Here is a 9858-nt window from a genome sequence, read left to right on the forward strand (position 1 = left end):
CCTTGGGGCCCTCCAGAACTGCGCCTATCCCTATGTCTTTATTTTTGGGGTGCGGCTTATATTGCACAAATGTCTTATTTATTATTATTATTATTATTATTTTTTAATTCTAAATTTATTGAATGTTGCGGTTAAAAGTACATATGAACAGTTTGCCCATACATCACATATAAAAAAAGCGAGGAATTCCCAATTTCTTGAAGCATGGGAACCCAAATGAAAAATTCTTTAGACGATTTGGCATAACATTCGGTTGGATTGATATATATATGTGTATAATTTGAAATATTGAATGTGATATAATTGGTTTTAATTGGAAAATTAATAAAAATATTTTTAAAAATAAAAAAATAAAAAAAGCTGACAGATCATATATACAGAAATATAGATCACAAAACATAAACTAAAACCCAGAAGATAATGGAAAAAAAGACGAAGATTAAGAAGAAAGAAAACAAAAAAGGAGTAAAGAAGAAAGGAGAGAACAAAAAGAAGAAAAGCGAAGAAAACAGAGAATTCTACAAGAAAAAACATGACTTCATCGTACAGGAAGTAATTTGCCATTTTTCCAGCTTGTCTGTCTTTTTCTATTATACTCTTGTTTTGGAACAATTTTTCCTATATCTTTCTTTATTTTCTTTCGTTTTTCTTTTTCGGCAAGGTTAATCCAAACAGAGCTAGGTTTTTGATCCCAAACCTTGTTTCCCCAAATAATCGTTTAGGTATTTCCACTGATTTCTCACTAGATTTTTCGATTTCTTGGTGTATTACATCTGTCAGTTTAGCTAGCTCCAAATACTCACACAATTTGTTAATCCATTCTCCCTTTGATGGGATGTTTGTACTTTTCCATTTACCCGCAATTAATATTCTGGCTGCTGATGAGGCATACATAAATATATTCACCTTTTCTTTTTTTTCTTTTTTTTAAAATACATTTTATTCCAATTTTCCAAATTCAACAAATTAACAAAACCAATCTTTTATACAAAATCTTCTATTCACATCTTTTACCTTGCTCCGCCGAGCTATGACTTCCCCCCCTCCCTTCATGCGGGTTTCTTGTTAATTCCTTTTTTTGCAGTTCCTTTTTTAACATATTGGTCAATTCGTAAGGTTTATTTTAATCCTGCGAGAGTTTTTAATGATCTACAGTTTTTCTCCATATAGTCCACATATTTACTCCAGTCCTTTTGAAACCTTGTCTCCCCCTGGTCACGAATCTTGCATGTCAATCTAGGAAGTTCAGCATAGTCCATCATTTTTATCTGCCACTCCACAATTGTAGGTAATTCCTGTAATTTCCATTTTTGGGCTAACAAAGTCCTAGCCGCGGTTGTTGCACACATAAACAGTGTTTGATCTTCTTTTCTAATCTCTCCTCCTATTATTCCTAACAAAAATGCTTCTGGCTTTTTTGGAAAGGTATATCTAAACATCTTTTTCAATTCGTTATATAAACTTTCCCAAAATCTTTTAACTTTTTCGCATGTCCACCACATATGATAAAATTCACCATCTTTCTCTTTACATTTCCAGCAGCTTTTATCACTCATTCTATACATTTTAGCTAACTTAACTGGAGTTAAAAACCATCTGTACATCATCTTATAGACATTTTCTTTCAAGGCAGCACATGCTGTAAATCTGAAAGTTGGATTCCATAGTTTCAACCACGCATCATATTCAATATTATGCCCCAAATCTTTTGCCCATTTAATCATCACTTCTTTTGTCAACTCCTCTTTTGTATACCACTCCAACAACAAATCGTACATCTTTGCCAAAAGCTTTGTTTTGCCTTCTAGCACTTCTATTTGAAATTTGGATCTTTTATCCTCAAAACCTATTTTTCTATCTTCTTTAAGCACATCATTTATTTGATGGTATTCTATCCATCCTGTTAACACTCCTTTAATGTCCTCAAAAGGTTTTAAACTCCATCCTTTTTCAGTTTTCGTCAAGATTTCCTCATACGTGGCCCGCCTCTTTTCCATATTTACCTTCTTAACTGTTAATACCTCTGCTGGTGAGACCCACCAGGGTGTTTTAGTCTCTAACAGCCTTTTATTTCTTTCCCACACCTTATCTTATCACATGATTCGTAAACCCGGTATGTGATTTCTTTTTGTCATAACATAAATATGCATGCCATCCAAATCTATTATTAAAAATATATTCACCTTTTCATTGGCAATCTCGTTGTTCCGAATCCCTAGTAGGTACATTTCTGCCCTTTTGGGGGAAAGATGTTTTTAATAATTTTTTAACCTCTTCATGAATTAATTCCCCAAAATTCTTGATTATAGGGCAGGTCCACCATACATGAAAAAAGCTGCCCACTGCATTGCTGCATCTCCAGCATTTATTGCTGCAGGAGTTATTGATTATCGCCAATTTGCTGGGTACCATGTACCATCTATAATGCATCTTCATATAGTTCTCCCTTAATATAAGACTTGCAGTGAATTTTATATTTTTAGTCATAAATCTTTCCCATTTATCGAATGTAATTTCGTATCCCAAATCATTTCCCCATTTTAACATCCATTTTCCTTTCACATTTTCTTCTGCCTCTGTATCTCCCAAGAGTCTATACGTTTTTGCTATTGTTTTTTCATCATTTAGAAGTATTTCTCTTTCAAATTTGGTTACAGGTAGGTAGCCGTGTTGGTCTGGATCGAAGTAAAATAAAAAAATTCCTTCAGTAGCACCTTAAAGACCAACTAAGTTTTTATTTTGGTATGAGCTTTCGTGTGCATGCACACTTCTTCAGATACAGATGACATAAGTGCCTGGAAACTTCCATTTCACTGTATCTGAAGAAGTGCGCATGCACACGAAAGCTCATACCAAAATAAAAACTTAGTTGGTCTTTAAGGTGCTACTGAAGGAATTTTTTTATTTTTCTTTCAAATTTGGTTATTGCAATTACAACTCCTTTACATTTAATATCCTTCTCATATGTCGCTTTTAATTGAAAAAAATTCTAGCCAGCTTATTCCTAGCTGGCAAATGTCTTATTTTAGGAGAAACAACCGATTGTTTAAAAAAAAATATGCACTTTCTCCCCCCAGTTTAAGTCCTCAGATATTTGCAGTGGCCCCCACCCCATTTACAACCCCCTACCTTCCCCTTGCCACTTCCTGGGTTTTTTTGTATGGAACTGAACAATTCGGGTGCTTCAGAACGCGCCTTCTGTTGCCAGGCCCTTACAGTTAATGTGGCCCTGTTTTTAACCCTTTTTTTACCTTTATCGTTTTACTGATTGCGAATATGCTGACCGAGGCCCCCCTTTAGATTCGGAGGCCCGCCCCAAGTGGCCCGTATGACCCCCCGCCCTCCTTCTGTCTGGGCCTGTCTGTTGCTACGGGGCTATGGGGCTTCGCTATTTGACACACACACACCCCGGGTTGGGATTCTTTAAGTAGTTCTCTGGGTCCCAGGGCACATATTTGCTACCATTCAGTGGATTTGTAACTGGCTGACTGACCGAACCCAAAGGGTGCTCATCGATGGCTCCTTCTCATCCTGGAGAGTAGTGACTAGTGGGAAGAGCCACAGGGTTCTGTCTTGGGCCCAGTCTTATTCAACATCTTTATCAATGACTTCAACATCTTTATCAATGAAGGGAACGCTGTGGATGTAGCCTATCTTGATTTCAGCCAGGCCTTTGACAAGGTGCCCCATGATATTCTTGTAAAGAAACTGGTCAAATGTGGGCTAGACAATGCTACCATTCAGTGGATTTGTAACTGGCTGACTGACCGAACCCAAAGGGTGCTCATCGATGGCTCCTCCTCATCCTGGAGAGTAGTGACTAGTGGGAAGAGCCACAGGGTTCTGTCTTGGGCCCAGTCTTGTTCAACATCTTTATCAATGACTCGGATGATGGGCTTGAGGGCATCCTGAGCAAGTTGGCAGACGGCACCAAATGGGGAGGGGTGGCTAACACCCCAGAGGACAGGATCACACTTCAGAATGACCTTAACAGATTAGACAGCTGGGCCAAAGCAAACAAGATGAATTTGAACAAGGAGAAATGTAAAGTACTACACTTGGGCAAAAAAAATGAAAGGCGCAAATACAGGATGGGAGACCCCTGGCTTGAGAGCAGTACATGTGAAAAGGATCTAGGAGTCTTGGTAGACCACAAACTTGACCTGAGTCAGCAGTGTGATGCAGCAGCTCAAAAAGCCAATGCAATTCTGGGCTGCATCAATAGGAGTATAGCATCTAGATCTAGGGAAGTAATAGTACCACTGTATTCTGCTCTGGTCAGACCTCACCTGGAGTACTGTGTCCAGTTCTGGGCACCACAGTTCAAGAAGGATCCTGACAAGCTGGAACGTGTCCAGAGGAGGGCAAGCAAAATGGTCAAAGGCCTGGAAACGATGCCTTATGAGGAACGGCTTAGGGAGCTGGGTATGTTTAGCCTGGAGAAGAGAAGGTTAAGGGGTGATATGATAACCATGTTCAAATATATAAAAGGATGTCATATGGAGGAGGGAGAAAGGTTGTTTTCTGCTGCTCCAGAGAAGCGGACACGGAGCAACGGATTCAAACTACAAGAAAGAAGATTCCACCTCAACCTTAGGAAGAGCTTCCTGACAGTAAGAGCTGTTCGGCAGTGGGATTTGCTGCCAAGGCGTGTGGTGGAGTCTCCTTCTTTGGAGGTCTTTAAGCAGAGGCTTGACAGGCATATGTCAGGAATGCTTTGATGGTGTTTCCTGCTCGGCAGGGGGTTGGACTGGATGGCCCTTGTGGTCTCTTCCAACTATATGACTCTATGATTCTCTATGATTCTATGATTCCACCTAAACATTAGAAAGAACTTCCTGACAGTCAGAGCTGTTCGGCAGTGGGATTTGCTGCCAAGGAGTGTGGTGGAGTCTCCTTCTTTGGAGGCCTTTAAGCAGAGGCTTGACAGGCATATGTCAAGAATGCTTTGATGGTGTTCCCTGCTTGGCAGGGGGTTGCACTGGATGGCCCTTGGGGTCTCTTCCAACTCTAGGATTCTATGATTAGGAAGAACTTCCTGACAGTAAGAGCTTTTCGGCAGTGGAATTTGCTGCCAAGGAGTGTGGTGGAGTCTCCTTCTTTGGAGGTCTTTAAGCAGAGGCTTGACAGGCATATGTCAAGAATGCTTTGATGGTGTTCCCTGCTTGGCAGGGGGTTGCACTGGATGGCCCTTGGGGTCTCTTCCAACTCTAGGATTCTATGATTAGGAAGAACTTCCTGACAGTAAGAGCTTTTCGGCAGTGGAATTTGCTGCCAAGGAGTGTGGTGGAGTCTCCTTCTTTGGAGGTCTTTAAGCGGAGGCTTGACAGCCATATGTCAAGAATGCTTGGATGGTGTTTCCTGCTTGGCAGGGGGCTGGACTGGATGGCCCTTGGGGTCTCTTCCAACTCTACGATTCTATGATTAGGAAGAACTTCCTGACAGTCAGAGCTGTTCGGCAGTGGGATTTGCTGCCAAGGAGTGGTTTACAACGTTGAAAAGATTTAAACCCCACACGATAAAAGCTTTAGAAAAAAATTAAAAGCCACTTTAAAGCAAAAACGTATGTTGAAAACACACATCAGTCAACCATTGTGGGAGTGGTAGTGCTTGCACAAGGCGGGTGCAATAAAAAAAGAAGTTTTCACCAGGCTTTTAAAACTCGTACAGAGGGCACCTGCTTTGATGCGGCTTTCACTCGGGACAAGCAAGGTTTCTTGCAGAAATGTCCTGCTTTGGTCCACAAGAGGGCCCCCCTGCCCCGCTGAGAATACATTAGGTTTTTTTTCCAAAGCGGCATTCGCACACAGGCCTCCTGGGGTTGATGAATCTTTTAAAATTTATTTTACATATTTATAAACTGATTCACAGACTGAAGCCGTCGAAGCAGTGTACAACAATATAAAAATGAGGGGGGGGATTCCCCAGGTGGAGACTGAGGCAATGAATTTGACGGACCCGCCTTTGAGTCGGTCCTTGGCCTCCCAGGCGGACACGGTACAATCAGATCGCATATATTGTGTGCAATTAGCTTGCATTATTTCAGACTTGCACGGTTGGAAGATAGCCTATTGAAAGTGAGCAAAGTCAAGGACTTGGATGATGGGCTTGAGGGCATCCTGAGCAAGTTGGCAGACGACACCAAATGGGGAGGGGGGGCTAACACCCCAGAGGACAGGATCACACTTCCGAATGACCTGAACAGATTAGACAACTGGGCCAAAGCAAACAAGATGAATTTGAACAAGGAGAAATGTAAGGGCAAAAAAAAAATGAAAGGCACAAATACAGGATGGGAGACGCCTGGATTGAGAGCAGTACATGTGAAAAGGATCTAGGAGTCTTGGTAGACCACAAACTTGACATGAGTCAGCAGCTAAAAAAGCCAATGCAATTCTGGGCTGCATCAAGAGGAGTATAGCACCTAGATCAAGGGAAGTAATAGTACCACTGTATTCTGCTCTGGTCAGACCTCACCTGGAGTCCTGTGTCCAGTTCTGGGCACCACAGTTCAAGAAGGATACTGACCAGCTGGAACGTGTCCAGAAGAGGGCAACCAAAATGGTCAAAGGCCTGGAAACGATGCCTTATGAGGAACGGCTTAGGGAGCTGGGTATGTTTAGCCTGGAGAAGAGAAGGTTAACGGGTGATATGATAGCCATGTTCAAATATATAAAAGGATGTCATATAGAGGAGGGAGAAAGGTTGTTTTCTGCTGCTCCAGAGAAGCGGACACGGAGCAACGGATTCAAACTACAAGAAAGAAAATTCCACCTCAACATTAGGAAGAACTTCCTGACAGTAAGAGCTGTTCGGCAGTGGGATTTGCTGCCAAGGAGTGTGGTGGAGTCTCCTTCTTTGGAGGTCTTTAAGCAGAGGCTTGACAGCCATATGTCAAGAATGCTTGGATGGTGTTTCCTGCTCGGCAGGGGGTTGGACTGGATGGCCCTTGGGGTCTCTTCCAACTCTATGATTCTATGATTCTATATCACCCCCGATCCTTAATCTAAATATATAGAAATGCTCACGATTCGTGCGCAGGGGCCAATGTATGGAGATACAGGGGGGAGGGGACAACAGAGGGCTCAGACAAAAGTAAATACTGGGAAATGGGACCCAGAAACTGACAGCTCCTTCTCCAAGGATGGGGGGCCAATGTAGGAAGATACCGGGGGTAGGGGGCCAACACTACCCCAGGGACAACAGAGGGTTCAGACAGAAGTGCATGCTGGGAAATAGAACCCAGAACCCAACAGTTCCTTTTCGAAGGGTGGGGGGCCAAGGTATGGAGATACAGGGGGGAGGGGCCAACACTCCCCAGGACAACAGAGGGAAGGGTATCCTACCGAAACACAGGGATGAGCCGGGGTGGAGGGAGGAGGGGCAGGATATGTCATGAATCGGGACAGGGTGGGGGTGGGGGATCACAGGAAAGAACCACAGCAACGCGTGGCCGGGTCAGCTAGTTTATTAATAAAAGTATTTATATACTGCTAAATTCCACCTCAACCTTAGGAAGAACTTCCTGACAGTAAGAGCTGTTCGGCAGTGGGATTTGCTGCCAAGGCGTGTGGTGGAGTCTCCTTCTTTGGAGGTCTTTAAGCAGAGGCTTGACTGGCATATGTCCAGAATGCTTTGATGGTGTTTCCTGCTTGGCAGGGGGTTGGACTGGATGGCCCTTGTGGTCTCTTCCAACTCTAGGATTCTATGATTAGGAAGAACTTCCTGACAGTAAGAGCTGCTCGGCAGTGGGATTTGCTGCCAAGGAGTGTGGTGGAGTCTCCTTCTTTGGAGGTCTTTAAGCGGAGGCTCGACAGCCATATGTCAGGAATGCTTTGATGGCGTTTCCTGCTCGGCAGGGGGTTGGACTGGATGGCCCTTGGGGTCTCTTCCAACTCTAGGATTCTATGATTAGGAAGAACTTCCTGACAGTCAGAGCTGTTCGGCAGTGGGATTTGCTGCCACGGAGTGGTTTACAACGTTGAAAAGATTTAAACCCCACACGATAAAAGCCTTAGGAAAAAATTAAAAGCCACCTTAAAGCAAAAACGTGTGTTGAAAACACACATCAGTCAACCATTGTGGGAGTGGTAGTGCTTGCACAAGGCGGGTGGAATAAAAAAAGAAGTTTTCACCAGGCTTCTAAAACTCGTACAGAGGGCACCTGCTTTGATGCGGCTTTCACTCGGGACAAGCAAGGTTTCTTGCAGAAATGTCCTGCTTTGGTCCCTGCCCCGCTGAGAATACATTAGGTTTTTTGCCCAAAGCGGCATTCGCACACAGGCCTCCTGGGGTTGATGAATCTTTTAAAATTCATTTTACACTAGCTGACCCGGCCACGCGTTGCTGTGGTTCTTTCCTGTGATTCCCCTCCCCCACCCTGTCCCGATCCTTGACGTATCCTGCCCCTCCCCCTCCCCCCCGCGGCTCATCCCTGTGTTTCGGTAGGATACCCTTCCCTCTGTTCTCCCTGGGGAGTGTTGGCCCCTCCCCCCCTGTATCTCCATACCTTGGCCCCTCACCCTTGGAGAAGGAACTGTCAGTTTCTGGGTTCCACTTCCCATAGAGAATCATAGAGAATCATAGAATCGTATTGGAAGAGACCCCAAGGGCCATCCAGTCCAACCCCCTGCCAAGCAGGAAACACCATCAAAGCATTCTTGACATATGCCTGTCGAGCCTCTGCTTAAAGACCTCCAAAGAAGGAGACTCCACCACACTCCTTGGCAGCAAATCCCACTGCCGAACAGCTCTGACTGTCAGGAAGTTCTTCCTAAGGTTGAGGTGGAATTTAGCAGTATATAAATACTTTTATTAATAAACTAGCTGACCCGGCCACGCGTTGCTGTGGTTCTTTCCTGTGATCCCCCACCCCCACCCTGTCCCGATCCTGGGATCCTCACCCACCACCATCATTTTATTATACTATACTCTATACATCTATATCTATATCTAATATATATATATATATATATATATATATATATATATATATATATATACTAGCTGACCCGGCCACGCGTTGCTGTGGTCCTTTCCTGTGATCCCCCACCCCCACCCCACCCCCATCCATGACGTATCCTGCCCCTCCTCCCTCCACCCCAGCTCATACCCTTCCCTCTGTTGTCCCTGGGGAGTGTTGGCCCCTCCCCCCTGTATCTCCATACCTTGGCCCCCACCCTTGGAGAAGGAACTGCCAGTTTCTGGGTGCCACTTCCCAGTATGGCGAGATACTGTGGGGACGGCACCCCTGTGTCTCCCCCCCACCCTGTTCTGACCCATTACGTATCCCTGCTCCCTATTCGGCCCCCACCCCCACCCCCAGGCAGGCCTCTACCTCCACTTGGCAATGTTGGTTATTTGGTGGGGGGTTTTTTTGGGGGGGGTTGTAGTGGTGCTAAATGGTAAAGTAAAAAACGCCTTGCCGTGCGGGGGTCTACATAAATCAAAGGCCGTGCTGCGACCCGATAATGGCCGCCTTGGTGGTTTCAGTTGCTGGGTTGACGGTGTCCTTTGGTTTGTGGGTGTGGCTTAGACTTCACAGGAAGGGAGGGGGTGGAGGAGGGTATAACGCCACTTGAGGGCGCTGTTTGACTTGCTGGAAAACCAGGTCTGTACCTGCCCAGGTGTGCGATTTGAGGGGTTTTTCTCCCCAGCAACGCTCGGGGGAGGGGCCTGGATCGTTGTGTCAAAATTTCAGGACGATCGGTCAAGCGGTGACGGAGAAAAGGGGAACCCGCAGTTTCACGATTTTTACATTTATATATATATATATAGATATTTATGGGGACCCAGGTGGCGCTGTGGTTAACCCACAGAGCCTAGGGCTTGCTAATCAGAAGTTTGGCGGTTCGAATC

This window comes from Zootoca vivipara, chromosome Z2 (assembly GCF_965207765.1).
Source record: "Zootoca vivipara chromosome Z2, rZooViv2.hap1.1, whole genome shotgun sequence".
NCBI lineage: Eukaryota > Metazoa > Chordata > Lepidosauria > Squamata > Lacertidae > Zootoca > Zootoca vivipara.